Raw genomic sequence first — 17,774 nt, 5'->3', positions numbered from 1 at the left:
AAACTGTAAAAAGTGCCTTTGCATCCAAGATTTATTTATAAAATCAGATCTTTAAAGAGCCATCCACTAAAGATTCATGAAGGAACAAAAAGTCATTCTACACTCCAAAGTACCTTTTTTGGGACATTTATTTTTTAGAGAATACCTAGCAGCACATAATTATTTGCTTACTGAAAGAAAAAAGTTTGTAGAAGTATGAATTTGCTTTTTTGGAATTTGACTAAATTAGCGTTCAGCGTGATTGAATGCAGTAAATTCATCATCATGGAGCAGATACACGATAATTAATCTCTAAATAATTGTTTCAAATACCCTTGGCACATTTGCATCTGTTACAGTCATATTTCACTAGAGTTATATTGTTGTTTATAACTTGTATAATTAGTTTTTAGTATTTATTTGTATAATTTGTTTACTATTTGCATTCTGCTTTGTCATTACTCATTTATGTATCCACCATTTCTACCAAATTAGTAGTACATGCAAAAGCACTTGGCCCAAAAGAGATTCTGATTCTACAACTCCTCTGCAAAGATATTAATGGCTTGTGAGTTACAGGTTGAAGATCTTTTCCAAATCAGCATTAGGCACTCAAAGCAAACATGATGAGCGCTCAGTTAATGAAGTTAATGAGTTCGACAAACTGGAATCATCTCTTTGTCCTTGGATGGGCTGATCACCTGGGTCCTCTCTCTACTCTTGCTGTGATCTCTCCATTCGCCTTTCGTGCACCGTATCCCCACCGTCTATCCCGCTTTTCCTCTACCCTTTCTCCACCGATCCCTTCATCCCTCGCTCCCTCTCTCCACTGCCCAAGGCAATGCCGTCCTGCAGGCTTTGATCACAGGGCCAGGGAGGAAATAGGAAGTGGGTCAGAAAGTTGTGCTGGAGACTGCAGGAGAACAAGGCTGGCATATCGAGTAGGTGAACAGAGAGATAGGGAGGGAGGGAGGGAGGGAGGGCTGGGGCTAGAGAGAGGGAGGAGAGGAGCAAAGAACGAGAAAGGAGGAGGAGAGACAGAGGAGATTTAAAAAAAACAAGAAAGCGAGCAACAGGAGCACACTCCAGAGATGCGTTAGAAAGGTGTGACATCACAACCTGCTCTGCTTAGGAAACTGAATCTAATGAATGAACAAGCAGCAAATTAATAACTCTACATTATAACTCACTCTTTGATCATTAAAGCAATGGTTTGGTGAAAAATCACATTTGCACAGTTTTAACTCTGATCCCAAATACAGTCGATCAGCCAAGACATGTATGGTGCCCAAGTTTAGCACTGGAGCTATGTGGCTAGTGTAGCTAACAAGTGTTGAAAACTTAGGTTTGCTAATTACCATGCAAACTTTCTGTTAAGGGGACGTTCAGACGATACTTTTTCAAACTCTCTCATACTCATTGTTGAAAATGAACATGTACCAGTGAAAGTACAACCTGCACCAGTGAAAAGTACTGCACTAGCCCCTGTGTTTTTCGGTGCTTCGTGTTTTTAAATTTTGCATTTAAAAGCTTATTCACACCAAGTACATTTTCTGAACAAAAAAACTAAGAGGATTTTAAACATGGTGGAACCTTCCCACAGTCTTAAAATACTAAACAATTGGGTTTACCACATACTGTGTACAAATATTCTACAAAAAAAGACCAAGCATTAAGAGACTATGATACACCAAGATAAACAAAACATGGCTGTAAATTACTCATTACTCAGCCTTTCAGCAATGATCCTTCTTTAAGTTCTGCATTTTTAAAGTCGACATATTACTAACTATGATTTTTTTGCTGTGTCATGAGCCAGATGAGCTGTTTTGCCATCATTTGTTTGGACTACAACCACGATGATACAGCAGTGGACGGTCTGATTTGTAACACATCCATAAAAACATTATGCAATGATACAGTCAGTCAGTTTCGGACTTGCTGTGAAAGACAGCACTAATATGCATGTGTTCATTATCAAAATGACAGTACTGTAAGCTAAGTCTGCTTAAGCGTTTCTTACTGTGCACCTGCTCAGATACATTACATCTACATGTGCTTGAATTTCTTTTCTTATTGCTGCCACTTTGGCTGTTTTGCTTTTTGCCACTGCTGTTCACTCTCTCTCTCTCTCTCTCTCTCTCTCTCTCTCACACACACACACACACACGTCATCTAAGCTGCTTATCCTTCTGGGTGACGGGGGGGGTGGTGTTGTGTGTGTGTGGGGGGGTGGGTATTGGGGGCGGGGTGGTTCTATTCCAAGCTGTCATTGGGCAGAAAGGTAGAGAGACAGGTTGTTGTTCATCTTCATATAATTCAAGTATGGAAATTGCTACATTAGTAAGCACTGCTGAAAGTAATACACTCTGCAGAGCACTGTCTGTTGTGTCAAGCAGCCGTAGATTCATATCACTGCACCAAATTTGAACAGGTTCATCTGTCCTCATTCTACAAGGCTAGAAAACTCAGAAAACTGGTGCTGTATTTGAAGAGGGGGGCACCAGTTTTACCCCTAAATCCATACAATAATGGACTTTGGAGTTGTAAAGATTACAACTTGTCTAGGTGTTTCAATGCATGAATATATACATTTTAACTGGCAGTACCCAGCTCAAAATATTACTGGCCTATTGAAGATGCTCACAACTTTTTCAGTTACCCGCTCTTGCAATGCAGGCCCCTATGAATGTCATCTGCTTCTTTTTAGGCACAAGCACAGCTCAAATTTTGAAAAGGTATCATATGAACACCCTCTAAATAATCAAAATTGCTTCAAACAGTGTCAGGTTACTGAGTAAAAAACAGCAACAGCAATTGCCCTTCAAGTTTTCACAGTGCTACTAGGTGTTGCAGTCTCCTTAGACAATAAATTAGTCACCTTGCATATTTAAGGTGATAGTAACTTATGCCTCCTGCAGATGGTGTTGCACAAGGATTATCGGGCTATGGATACCTACAGGTGTGTGACAGGATTCATAGATTGAGAAGAGGTGGTACAGTGCAATGAATGTCTCATTCCATGTGTGGGAAATGGGTTCTACAGCAGATGCTAATAAGTGGCAAAATAGGAGTGATTGTATTTGGGCATGCTGAAAGCCATATTCAGAATCATTTACAGCATTTGACAGATGCTCTTATCTAGAGCAACTTACAATTTGATCATTTTACACAGGTAGGTGAAGGTTGTGTTAGGAGTCTTGCCCAAGGACACTTACTGGTATATTGTAGGGTGCTTGAACCCCAGTCTATAATATAGAAGCCAGGGGAGTTACCCACTCCATTATACCAACCACAGTGTGAAGACAATAGCTGAATTTGCAGTTGTATCGAAGCATACAGTCATATGGGTCTACCAGCAGCGGCAAAAATCCCAGTATACAGGAAATGTTCATCAGAATTGGTTGAAAGGCTAAACTGACAGATAGGGACCACTGGTGTGTTTCACAGCTTGTGAATAAAAATCACAGACAAGAATTGCTTCTAGAAGACAATGCAGGTCATTCACAATTTCTGCAAGAATACTGCAGGGAACTGTATACCATGAACATATGGTGCCGAGTGACACACAAGAGGTCTTTGCTCACTTCTTCTCACAAAGTTGCCTGGTTATAGTGAGCAAAGAGACACAAAAATTAGGCTGTTTATGCCTGGAAACATGTTATCTGGTTATAAGCTCCATTGCTAGTGACATTAGCCTCATTGCTGCAGTCCAAAACTAAGGAAACAAGCTTGTGAAAATTAACAACATTTGAAGTAAGGGAGAAACTGCACTCCATCGTCTTTTTTAACCTTAAGTCTCAATCCCTCTACTTTAAAATCCACTATTGTCTCAGAGCTGTAAAAAAAATCTGAGAATGGCAAAATTGCATAAATCAGATTTTTGCTGAACTATCACTTTGAAGCAGTGATGATTTTGCACATCATGTGTTTGGAGTCTGTTCCACCACGGACTCCCACCTCATTGAATTGCACATGTATTAGTATTCAAAACATCTCATTAATATTCAATGCTCGTTAAGACCTCCTGATGTCGTCAGTTCACCTGGGACGAGGTTCGTAAATGACTGTGCCAGTCGGTGGGAGGTTCCTGCATGGGACAGTGGGGTTTGGGGTGCAGGTGAGAGGGGCAGAGGGAGACTAAAGGGGTTGTGGGTCTCTGGTAATTGGACCAATGGGAGGTTAGGTAGCCTCTAACATGCAAACAACCACATGAGCACACATTCAAAAGTACATGCAGACACACACACACACACACACACACACTTGGACACACAAAATCACATAAGGCTGATACTCTCACTCACACACACATTGGCATGTTCACTAAAAGGACAGGGTAAATTAGGGTGGTAATTACTTTTTGTGCTGTCAGAGGCAGTGAAGGGTAGGAGATGCAGCGCAGGACAGCGGTGGGTCAGTGCTGAATAGAGAATGAGCAAGAGTGAGAGAGAGGGGGATGGGTTCAAATTATACCAAATAAAATGAGTCAGAAGGAGAATTAGTGAAAGTGGCATATGTGGAACCACTGCTTTTTGGAAATTTGGCTTGTGCTGTCAGTGAGAAAGTTGTCACCTTATTTTTTTTCCAGAATGTTATCAGCCCAAACTAAAATAATGGAAAAAAGAAAAGAAAAATATTTTGTGTTTATCTAAGAATAGATATTCAATAATAATATTCACTAATACAGTTCTGTTCAGAGACCACCATTTAATGTAAAGCTAAAATGACTATTAATTAAAAGTTATTCATTTTTCAGCATCATTAAACATTCATTTAACACAAATAAAACTTAAGCCTTAAAAAATAATAAAATGTCAAATGTTTTCATATTTTATGTGTCAACCTTTTGTTTTTGTTACAACTTCCTTTATTTTTGAGAGACGAAATTACAATTTTTCAAAGAAATTTGCAAAGATATCTTTTCACTCTTACAAAGTTTAGTCTTAGCAGTTGGTTGCATTTTTGGCTTTTCATGTTTTTTTCTTATTTTGATTAAAACATATTCTCTGATTGGGAAAAAAAATCTTATTTATTTAATTGATAGCTACACCATGGTGTTGATTTGTGGAAACACCAGTGGATTTCTTCAGATCTGAAACAAGAGTGGAGCTTTATGATTTTTTCCTGTCTCCAGAAGATAAAAAATTTACTGTTTATCTGACGGTGATAGTTTTGATGGACCAGCGGTCTGTTAGGAGTCCCATTTATTCTGTAGCTTTTAAGATTTTTCTGTAGCTTTTAAGATTTTTCTAACTCCAATTTTGAAAACTCGTTTTATACTTAAAACATTTGTGTGATTTTATTTACCAAAAAATAATTTTTACATGACCATTTTCCAACATTTAGAATTAAGCAGGCTATTTTCTTTACTGTGCCTTCTGTGTCTCTGTTCTGAATGGTTGTTCTGTATTGTGCCTCATTCAAAAAGCAATCCTAGCTGTAGCAGCCTGAATGGGCAGGGCTAAACTGCTCTAGGTTTTTGAAATCACAAATACAATAAAGTCAGTACAGGCTTTTATCCATATATGGAAAATAAGCCTTAAAAGTAGCCCATTCTGAACTTAGAATGAAAGTTACATATATTGTGCTAAATATCTTAATCTGGCATATTTGAAATGCTCTCAGGCGCATAAGTCGATTTCTCATACATGAACAATCCATTTTTGAGATTTAAAGAGATGTTTATTGCTGTAGTCTGTTATATTTTACTTATGTGGGTGAATACAAAATTTTAAATATCATAATGAAGGATAATTCTAAAGTCTATTCTAAATAAGAAAACCAAAAAGTTGGTTTGCTATATGTTTAATATATATCATTGCTGTTGGACAAAAACTTTGTATCTCTAAAATGGTAACTTTACAAGAGAAGGAAAAAAACACATTCTTAACCTTTATTGTAAGTTAATATAACAAGATTTAATTCTAATAAATTTTGTACCATTTGTATTGGTCCATTCATCCTGAAATTTTCAATGCATTATATATGTTCTGTCTAGTCACTCATCCATGGATGAAAAACTAGTTTGGGCTCTCTTTGAACAACCAGAGCTGCACAACACTCACAAACATTACCACAATCTGACCATGAAAAGGAGATTTCTATTTACAAGCTATTACACACACACACACACACACACACACACACACACACACACACACACACACACACACACACACACACATATATATATATATATATATATATATATATATATATAAAATTCATAATGTTTATTAATTTCAAGATTGGCCCCTCCCAGTCTTCCATGTGCATCTGTTTACATGCCCACGTGCTTCTTTGTTTGGTTTCCTCCTGGTTCTGCCCCCTTGTTTCTTGTCTCCGCCCTTGATTGTTCCTACCTGTTTACCACCTGTGTCCTGTTATCCCTTGTTAGCCCTCTTATATTTAAGCCCTGTTTTCCCTAGTCTAGTGCTGGTCTTTGTTTGATTTTTGAAGTGTTTGAAATGTTTGATGCGTTTGGATTTCTGTATTCTGTGTTTATTTGCGTTATGTCTGTTTCCCGCTCTGTCCGTGTTGGGTCCCTGAACCTGGACTGTCTCGACCCTGATTATGGATTTGCCCTCAATAAATCTCGCTTTTCTCAGCACGTGCGTCCGCCTCATCGCCCCCCGCCGTTACAATTTTTTTCTTTCAGTTTACCTAAAAATGAAAAGACACATGAGGCTAAAGTGCTGAATCTCACTTTTTATCTTTTATAATTTTCATAATAAAAGGACTTCCCTCAGTTCCTCATTTTAGAATTGCAGTTCTACAGCGTATATTTTGTAGATCAATTATTTCTTCAAATATATGCATAATAAATTTGGAGAATAAATGCATGTTGAATGTGAATGCTTCAAATGTAACAAGCACAGTTACCAAGCACAGACTGTTTGGCACTAATAGTGGTGGTATTCCTAATCATGTGAGCAAAATATTAAGCAAGACAAGAAAGGAAGAGAGAATAACATGAGGGGGATTGAAGATAAAGTTAATTCTCCTTATTTCAATTAAAAGGGATCATGAAGTTGTGTTGAAAGACAGACAGTGAAAACGAGAGTGTGTTAGATGAATAATGAAGGGTAGGTTGGACTGAAGGAGATTGAAAGTGACGGAATGCATGCAATCCTCCCCTTCACTCTCCAAGGTGCCCTTGAATCACTGCTGTCTGCAGATATCATTATCCTCCACGTGACCCCACTGACCTTTACCTGTGAGTACCATTTAACACCTGACACACATTCACTCCTTCAGCCATGGACACCTGCGTTAACTCCATTCTCCCCATCACCGTTACAGCACGCTTCAGTTTCAGTGTACATTTGCAGTGTTTGTCTTTATCCTAACATGTTGTACTACATCATGTAGTAAAACTGAGGTTACACAGACAGCTGTGGGTTTACATTAGAGCACATGTGCACATTACAAATGCAGGATTGCAGGGGAAAAACTGTACAAATACAGAAATCAACTGTATTCAGAACTACGGTAAAGAGCTGTAATGGGAAAATACGGTATGAGTACTGTATATAAACAGTAAATCACTGGAGAAATGAGAAAAGTGTATCCATGCACACAAATATATTATTTCATAGCAATAGTTATAAGGCTGGAAAGCTTAACAGAAAGCAAGTGAACGGCCATTTAACCTGATTAATTTAGATTGACGTTTAGAGTTACTATAACAAATAATAATTGGCCTCATGTACCAATATCTTTTTAGTTCTTTCCTAAAAATTTTTCTTGAAAAAGATCCTAAGAAAAAGTCTATGTGACGTGTTTTTAAACCACAGAGTTGTAAGAACATTTGTGCTCTTTACTGTGCGCAGATTCTGTTGTTAACTAAGAACATATCCCAAAGAAGAAAACATTGGTGAATGTCAGAATCTTCATGAAAACTGTAGAGGTCAGTTTCAAGAAGAAATTTCTTCTTAAGAACGATTGGTGATCGAGACCCAATGAATTTTCAGTTTAAAATGTACTGCCACAGAACTATGTTGTTGTAGATAATCAAAAGTACAACAAATTCGCCAACATATACAGTTAAAAATAAATGTACTGTGGAGGTACATTTTTAATTCATCAAGGTATAAACAATGTAAATTTGCCCTCAAAGGTAGAACAGCAGTTTTAAGGTCCAATTGTGTACCTTAAGTTTTCCTAGTGCAAAAGTATGCTTTTGTATCTCTTCACAACAGACTGTGTCTCACAAAGTCAGTACAAAATAATACTTCAATGGATTATGGTACAATTAAATTCCATGACCAAAGGTATTCAGTTGCACCCTTGAGGGGTACTGCCCCAGTGACTGTTCAGTACCTTTTTTCTGAGAGTCAACTAATGCTAGCTTCACAACAAAAGAAATTAAATCTGACCTATTCTAGGCTCGAAGGCCAGACTTCTGCCAGAGAGTCTGGTGCATTTTGTCCCTTAATATGGGAGGGACCTGCCTACTTTGTCAGGAAAAGGCCATTTGACTGACATGCCAAAAAAGCCAGTCACAGGCGTTGCTTTTGTGCAATGTGTAGGGGCTACAAGAAAAACTAACCCACAGTAAACAAGTCAGAAAACATATGAGGTGACAGCACTTAAAAGCTCCTAAATGCTTCAAAGAAAATTAACTTCCTTTAAAGACACAATGCCATGAACTCCACAAACATTTTTCCAAGCCATGAACTATATCTTGCTTATCCACAGCTCGCAGAGCAGGTAACTGCAAAAAGGTTATTTTGTGCAGATAGCCATTCAGAATGTAACTATCCAAATTCTGGTAGCTGTAATCAGCATGGAGTTCAATAGATATCAGACACTCCATTTAGATGTAGGTGGAGCATCTGAGGCTGAGACTAATTTAGAGTACAACAGAACTGATTAATAATTGAACTAATAACTGAATAATAATTGAATTGAACAATAAAAAGGTTAGAGTATAATTTTTTCTTTTTATAATGACATTGTAACCTTTCACATGCGTAGAAAAAAAATATTATTATTATTATTAATAAGGCACTTTAAATTTATTGAATTGTACACTGTAGATTCATGTTTGGTTTCAATAATATATGAAACTGTAGAGCAATTTTTGCCAATATGCTAATGCAAATAAAACTTGTCCAACTTCTAAAAAGTTGCTTTGAAAGTATGCCTTTGTAGGCAGAACAATGCATTGACATTATTTAAACTCACTTACAAAAATTCATACTTGAAAGTAAAGGTTATTTAAGTAATCAAAGTCGTTCTTCCATGGCACCACTCCAAAGAACCTCTTTTGGCACATTTATTTTTAAGAGCTCAAAGTGGAAACAGGTCGCAAGATCTGATCTGTTTCTCCACCCCAAATTGTCACAGAATATCCTAATCTGCCACCATGGAAAAGCTGAAAGGCAAAATATCTGTATGTCTTAATTTCCTGCAACTTCCCACCCACTTTTTTTCTTTTTATTCTAGCTGAACCAGTGTCCCCCCACCTGTGAGGAGGAGAGGAGCGTGTTGCTCTCTCCACACACACCCCTCCCACTTGCTTAAGCCTATTTTAGCTGGACATAATCTGAAATGGTACTTAACTGAATTTATGTTGAGCTCAGTGCATTAACTTCGGCCTGTTATTTATTTATTTTTTTGCCTTATGTTTCTTTGGGCTTTTTCATGAGTGCAGAGACAGAGCAAGATCGAGAGAGAGAGAGAGTAAGCAAGAGAGAGAGAGAGAGAGAGAGAGAAGGAAAGAAAGGAGAGCGAGAAAATTTGAAACCCAGACCACGGAGTAGACGGCCTATCAGTATTCAGCGGAGAAAGTGAGTGATGGCGAGGGGGGGGGGAGAAAGAGAGAGAGAGAGAGAGAGAGAGAGAGAGAGAGAGAGAGAGAGAGAGAGAGAGAAAGGGGAAAAAGGAGGGGGTGATGTATCAATATTCTGAGTAGTGTTTGAGGGCAAGGGGAACGAACAGGGGAGGAGAGAGAGAGCGAGAGAGAGCAAGAAAAAACTACCAAGTGGGATTATTTGCTTATATGTGCAAGTATGTGTGATTGTGTGTGTGTATGTGTGCGTGAGTGTGTGTCTGTGTGTGTGTATGTATGATTCTCTGATGGATGCTGTGTGTGGGTGCTCACTTGTTTGTGTGATGTCTGAGTGAAGGAAGAGGAAAAGGTTTACGCTGTTTAGATGTGATGGAATCTTCCCCTTCTTAGACATACCCCTCCTCTCTCTCTCTCTCTCTCTCTCTCTCTCTCGCTCTCCCTTACTCTCTCTCTCTCGCTCGCTCTTTTACTCTGGGTGCTAATCAGCATTTGAAAGGCAGCTTTGACAGTGAGAAAGAAAGTAAGGGCCAGTGAGGAGGAGGAGGGAGGGTAAATGAAAGTGAGGGAGAGACAGAGAGTGAGTGAGAGAGCGAGCGAGAGAGGAAGATTGAGTGAGACTGGAAGAGAGAGAGGGAGAGAGAGAGGCAGGGGCTATACAAGCATGCCTTTTATATTTACTAGCAATTGAGGAGAGAGCCGGAGAGACGGAAAGAGAGAGAGGGTGAAGATACAAGCAGTGTGCATAGCTTTCCCAAGAGGAAATGAAAAGAAAAAGGCTCTGCAAGGAAAGAGAGAGAGACAGAGACTGAAAGAGAGTGAGTGAGACAGAGAGAGAGAGGGAGCAAGTGTATCTTCTCACTTAAGTCATATCTAAGACTGAGTCGGATGGTAGGGAAGTGTGCGTGTAAGAGAAGGAGAGAGCGAGAAAGGGAGCGAGCGAGAGAACGAAGCTTTGCTCTCTCCACGTCCACGCTCACTCTCTCTCTTTCACGCTCAGACTCACGACGGACGCTCTTTTGTGTGAGCAGGATTGTTCTGCGTCCAGTCTGACCCCCTGTCACCCCCCCAGAGTGTGTTTAGGCATGTGTGTGTAAGCTTGTGTCTGCGTGTGTGAGGGTCCTGGAACGCGGAGGTCTTGCTTAGGGGGTCTGTCCGAGTCAAGGGGGTGTCTGAAGAAGAGGAGGAGTGTGTCCTGGCACAGCTGCTCAACACTGGACATGCACATCAGGTCAGTCCACTTTCAGCTACCGACAACTTCCCTCTGCTCTGAGCAGTGTTTACATCAGGGCATTAAGTGGACCGGGACATCTACATATGTACATTTTTACATGCTGTTATTTTCTACCAACTTCAGTTTTCTTGTGTATTGCCACTCTTCCTATAACCCCTGGTACTTTTTTATTTATTCATTGTTTTTTAACCTATATGTCAAAACAAACTCTGGTAGGTGCAGTTTTCTAGGCAAATGGCTAACATCTGTTCATATATTTTCATATTAGCCTTCATTCAACTTTTTTGCTGAATAACTAAGGACAGTTTTCTTAGCAAAATACTGGTGTAGCACTATTCATATTAACCTTCGCTAACCTTTGCCGAAAACAAACTGTACGCTGATGCAGTTTTCTTGGCCAAATGTTAGCAAATATGTATACATATTAGACTTCTGTAAACTTCAAATTTCACATGGCCACTTCTCATATCCTTCTGGTGCACTTTTAAAAACCTTTTTCCAAAATAACTTCTCAGGCAGAACCGATTTTCGCCCCAAAAGGCTGAACATCCATTCATCGTAGCCTTTACTAAACTTCATGAACCTGCCCAGCGTGCGTGTTTCTGCTTTTCTGTTTATTTACATTAGCATACAGCTAGCCTGCTATGAAAGAAACTGTGCCAGTGTTAGCCAGGCTGATAAAGAGCCAAACAGGCATTAACATGCCCAAAAATATAGCTTAGCTTCTATTCTGTTCTACTATGGTCCTCATGGTCCTCTGGATGTTCGTCTACCTCCCACAGCTGTCGTTCCCTGTTCCTGAGACGGAAATCATACTCATTTAGCACTTGCTACGTAGTTCAAGGCTAAGTGGCGTTGGATAAAAGCGTCTGTCAAATGAATGAATGTGACTGTAACGTAAAAAATTCTGATCGTATGCTTTGTTTTGGTCACTTTGGTCGATCCGCAACTGTTTTAGCCAAGTGTCCGTCAGCCCTGCTGTGGGAAAGTTTTTGGAAGTGAAGGCTGGACTGTATCGGCACTTCGACGAGCACACCGGCTGTTTCTCTATCAGTCGTGGTGCTGGAGGCAGAAAGAGAGAGAGAGAAAGAGGGAGAGAGGGAGGAGTGTGCTGGGCTGTAGAAGCTCATCCTGCCTCTGCTGATGGGCTATTCTACATTATGTCTCTCTTAATTAGTGGATTTTGTTGGATTAGCGCTTTTACGGCGCTTCTTTCTCTGTAAGCTCCTTACTGAGAGGGAGAGCAGATATGAGGCTGTTTTGTTATCCGACGCCTTCAGATCTAACAACTTTGCTTGAACGCCAACTATATCGAAAATCTTAACTGCCTGTGTGTAACAAACGCAAACATTTGTTGTCACTGATAAAGCTGAGAAGCGTGTGAACAGATGCCTGATACCGGTGACTGGAGACAGTGAGCAGGACAGCACCGAGCTCAGAGGGTTTTCTGCGTTTTAACAAACTAACTCATTCATATTCAGTCTTTGATGCTGTTGAAACTGACCCTAACCTTGATAATGACAGAAGCCTTTTCACTGGAGAACATAATGTTCAGACACAGTGATGACTCATAGGAATAAACATTGCCACTGTCATAATAATACTAATACTACTAATAATAATGACAACAACAACAATAATAATAATACATGTATGCATAACGTACACTTAAACCTCTTTTAGTGTAAAACCTCTTGCTTTGAACCCATTTCTTGGGGTGCTGGTCCCCTTAATATGTGTTTATGTATTTACTACATAGGTGTTTGTTTGGTATGTGTGAATATCGCATATATGGCAAAAAACATCCATAACATCTGCTTTTGTATCTGCACTGTTGTAGTGCTCTGTCTGAGGTTAGGTATAAAGTTTAAAGCAGTAGAGTTTAGTGTCAGTAGAAGCTAAAGAGACAGAAGCTGTATTGCTGAGATTAAAGAGCTCACTGATCTGTAGCTACATCAGAGGATATGCTCTCGGTTTCTCTCTTTTTGCTGTTGCTTAAGTCATTAACTACAGTGTTAGCTTCTCAGAATTCCCCATTCAAGCATTTTATGTAAAAAATCATGGCAGCATCTCCCCAAAAATCTACCTGTTGCTGATAAAACCTGTGGCTTAAATCACTGAGGAATTTGAGTGTTCCTTTATTTTGCACTTGTTTCTTGTTTGCTGATGAACTTTATTTCTGATCCATATGTTTGCTTATGGGCGGCACGGTGGCGTGGTGGGTAGCGCTGTCGCCTCACAGCAAGGAGGGCCTGGGTTCGATTCCCCGGCCGGGTGTCCGGGGCCCTCTCTGTGTGGAGTTTGCATGTTCTCCCCGTGTCTGCGTGGGTTTCCTCCGGGTTCTCCGGTTTCCTCCCACAGTCCAAAGACATGCAGTCAGGCCAATTGGGTGTGCTAAATTGTCCCTAGGTGTGAGTGTGTGAGTGACTGTCTGTGTCTGTGTGTCTGCCCTGCGATGGACTGGCGACCTGTCCAGGGTGTATCCTGCCTTCCGCCCGAAGACTGCTGGGATAGGCTCCAGCTCCCCCCCGCGACCCTGACGGAGAAGCGGCTTAGAAAATGGATGGATGGATGGATGGATGGATGTTTGCTTATGGCCGACATGTTTCTTTCTTGTTTTCTATGCTTTTCCATGCAGTGAGGGTGTGGTAAAACATAGGTGTAGATGTTCTGCTTTCCTGAAAGTGAAAACTGAATCAAGAGTTGCGGAAAGTACATTGACAGCCTTATTTCAGGTTCTCGTAGAAAAGTCACAACTACAACGAAAGTATGTAATTTACCATGAAAAACAAAGATTCATTATTGCTCATTTCTGTTGTCTGCCATATTTCTTATAAAATATTAACCCATTAAATTACCAGGCTTATTACATACTAAGGCGTATTATTCAGTAACTACAGGAACTTTAATACAAACTGATTGAGCTATTCTTAGGTTAAAAAAGTGTGTGATAAAACTTTGGTCCTGTCGGTGGGCCCTGGTCATTTAAAGGATAAAGCTTCCTGTTATGCTATGGTCATTGTAAGTCGCTTTACATTTCCATGCTTTTCCATCCACCAAGGGTGTGGTACATTGTAGATGTAGTTGATGTTGATGATGTGTCAGTATCAGATATTTGTTGAAACAAGGAATCAGCATTGGACACATGTTTAGATTTGAGGTATATTTCAAACTAATATATGTTGATGTACTTACTGTACCCTGTACGAGCAGAATGTTTAGATGATGCTGGGTTACTGTGCTAAAATATCTGCATTTTACTCATTGGTAATCTTCTACAAATACGCATTACAATTTTCTATAAAGCTAATTGAGGTGGACTTAGTCTCAATTTCTATATTTTATATACATTTATGTATTGAATATTGACATTGGCTCACAGCTCTCTCTCCAACTGAATGAAAGGGTGGTGGAAAGCACTTTGGAAGTGTGCAAGCTGGAGAAAAGCAGTAAATATCCCAATATCCATCACCAACAGAAAGAGAAAGTTAGTAAAGCAGACAGGCTGATGCATGCATATGAAGATGTTTGTTAGAGTGTTATGAACACACACACATTCAGTTTGAGTGAGAGAGCAACAGGACTGTTTGAAGTGCGGCACACACACACACACACACACACACATACACACACACACACACACACACACACACACACACACACAGTGGTGCAGACAGGCCTGGTGACAGACAGTGTCAGCGGTGTGTCAGGAAGAGGCTGTTGGTGTCACACTCGGTTGACCTGATCTGTGGTCAGCCTGTCCACTGTAGCCCCGCTGTGGCCCCTTACATAACCCCTCCTGCCACTCACACAACGCTCTGCAGGGACACACATAGATATTTATATACTCCATATACACACTCCTACTTCACCATACACACAAATACACACACACACACAAACCTACAGAGCTTCTATAACAACAAAATCTCAGTTTTGCACCTGAGAGATGTGCAACACCAGGCAGAGCACATGCAATGCTGCCCAAAGTCCATCAGACTCACGGCACTCATTTCAACATTGGCCTGTATACTGTTTGCACTGTATGCAATTTCCTTCAGAAATTCTGAGATTTACAGTAAGAAATCTGAGAATATTAATGGGTTACATACAAAAATGGGGTAATAGTAATTATATATATTTGTAAAACAATTATAACAAATATCTTTGGAAATCACGTGCTTAAAAATCTCAAGGTGGCAATGATTACATATAGATATAAAACTTAAAAAGTTATTTGTAACAGACAAACATTAATATTGCAAAAAAAAAACATAACTCATAACAATACATGCTGATTTTAAGTATGTCAGTAAGTTCATTTAACAATATTTAAACCTCTTATTTGTAGTTACCTTGCAGTACCAGGATCAGTCCTTCTTCGTCTTAAGTCAAGTGTGCTGGTGATGCTGGTGATGGAATGAACAAATCCATGCGACGGCTTAGAGCATCCTGGACAAATCTGAAACAAATCTTTGTTCTCCAGCTCACAATATATCACCTACCTCTCAGAAAAGAAGAAATTGTTCTTATTTTTGTTTTTTTGATGTTACATTAATGTTTATGTTTGTTCTTTATGTTTATAAAGTCCTAGCAACACCATGCTCCACATATTTTTCTGTTTTCTGTACTGTACACATTTGACCCAGCCCATGAGAAGCTTGTTCATTAGTCGATAAGTTGAATGTTTCTGTTGCTGCTGTCTTATATCCTCGTATCTCCATTTTATCATAATTTGAAAATGGCTGTTGCCCTTTACATTGTATGTAAATTTCATGAAGAATAGACCAAAAGAAACATCCCAACATGACTCGGCAGTAAGTGTGTGTATATATGTATAAATACACCAAATACTATCAAATTCTGGAATTCGTATTTCAGAGATTGCAAAAATTGTTATTCTCATAGTGTCATTTGCTCTTTACAGCAGGAAATCTCTAGCAATAGTGTTTTTGTATATACATATAAACAACCTATAACTGTTGTTGTAAATCAAATACTTTACGGTCAGATTGTCCAAACAATATTGAATATACATACAGTATATATAAAAAACCTTTAAAAATCCAGCAATGCACAATTTCAGGCAATAGTGATTATAAGGACATAACATAGTCAATAGCATGAATATCTTTTGACACAACAGTGATTATATAAATATATAGAAAGACTTAATAATATTAACATCACTTTGCAATGGAAAAAATCATGCCTACAGATCCTAGATGCTTTCTAAGCACAGGACAGTAGATGTTACAGTATAGATGTAGTAATACTGTGGTATGAAATGCACACACCTACACACAGTGGCCTGGTGTGGTTGGGTAAGAGAGGTTGCTGAACTGCACTTTGACATTAGCTGCATGCTAATGTGCAGCTATTTGACCCTGCGTGTTGGAGTAAAATCTCTGACTGGTGTCCTGCCTGGGGGTGGGGGGGAGGGGTGAGGGGGCTACTGTGTGTGTAAACCATCAGCAACCTATCTGCAGACCTCTTTCTGTTCTTTTGTTTCTATTAATGCCATCACATAACATTTGCGCAATGTTAGAAGAAAAACGTAGGATTCCCTAAATCTTTTGATTTACGGGTCTTTAGATTAAACATTATCGTGATGGATTATGTCACATTACATCACAATAATCTTCTGAGTATATTGTGGTAATGGAGTACTTAAAAAACACTGAACACCTGCATGTTTCATCAAAATGTGATGATGCTTTTTCAGGGTTGAACTACTGGTTCTTTTTGTCTGTTCCAACTTAGAAGATTTCAGTAAAGTTATGCAAATCATGCATTGTGAAAATGTCTAGATGCATTGTGATGTTATATTTCAGCTATATTGCCCACACTTACTTTAGATAGTTCTGCACACTCAAAAATCTCTTTTTTAGACATGATTCTTTTGAGAACCAGATGTAGTTCTTCTATGGCAGAGGTGTCCAGTCTTGTTCAGGAAGAACCAGTGTGGCTGCACATTTTCATTCCAAACCAACAGAAGCTTTATTTGAATGAAAACCTGCAGCCACACTGGCTCTTTAAGAATAAACACCCTTGTCCAGTGTCAATGCTCAGAGAACCCTTCAAACTTTTTTATTTTGTTTAAAGAGTGTAGCTGTAAACCTAGCCTTACTCTTAACACCAGCAACCTAAAATAAATGGTTTTGCACTTTCATTTTTAAACAATGAACCATGTAGCTTTTGTAAACAGCATTTTACATATCAGGACCAATTTGTTGCTTCTGTTGCTTCTAGTTTTGCTGTACAGTTAGGTTTTAGTCCTGAAAATGTACAAAAACAACACACACATGCTCATACACACTCACTTGGCAATGAAAATGTCCCAGTTACAGCCACTTTTCTCCTTGTCCAAAGCAGGAGAAAATAAGAAGGGTCAAGATCACGGGCTGTAAGTGCTGATTGGTCCAGCTGGCTGTCCGTCAGTTTGGTCTCTTCATATCTGTGTCTGGTCAGGGGCGGGGCAGGGTCATTCTGATCTAATCAAACTGTGTATTGATTCCATTAGATAATTAATGGGGCAGTAGGAGGCAGAGGCGCGAGCTGCAGCCCAGGAGAGCTGAGGGGAACCTTGGAGAGGGAAGTGATGAGGAACTGCCAAGGACGAGAGAGAGAAACCACAGAAAGCTTCTGCTCTGATAGATGAGAGTACAGTCCACTTTAGAAGGAGAGAGAAAGAGAGAGATGAGTAGTGCTGATCAGCAGTTGGAGTAAATGAGACTACTTCTGACTTCCTAATGCCATGCTTAA

The 17,774-nt window shown here is 39.5% G+C and overlaps 1 protein-coding gene across 1 annotated transcript in view; it reads left to right on the top strand.

Annotated features, from left to right (window-relative positions):
- The first annotated feature begins 10,386 nt into the window (after nt 1-10,386).
- npas1 (neuronal PAS domain protein 1) overlaps nt 10,387-17,774 on the top strand; it is a 47,092-nt gene continuing 39,704 nt past the window's right edge. The window contains exon 1 of the mRNA XM_017696848.2: nt 10,387-11,006. The gene's annotated coding sequence lies outside the window, so the exon portion shown is untranslated. The remainder of the gene's footprint in view (nt 11,007-17,774) is intronic.

The sequence above is a fragment of the Pygocentrus nattereri genome, chromosome 17 (genome assembly GCF_015220715.1).
Source record: "Pygocentrus nattereri isolate fPygNat1 chromosome 17, fPygNat1.pri, whole genome shotgun sequence".
NCBI classification, from domain to species: Eukaryota; Metazoa; Chordata; class Actinopteri; order Characiformes; family Serrasalmidae; genus Pygocentrus; species Pygocentrus nattereri.
Note: the sequence above shows the minus strand (reverse complement) of the source record. Positions and strands in the feature narration are given on the sequence as shown.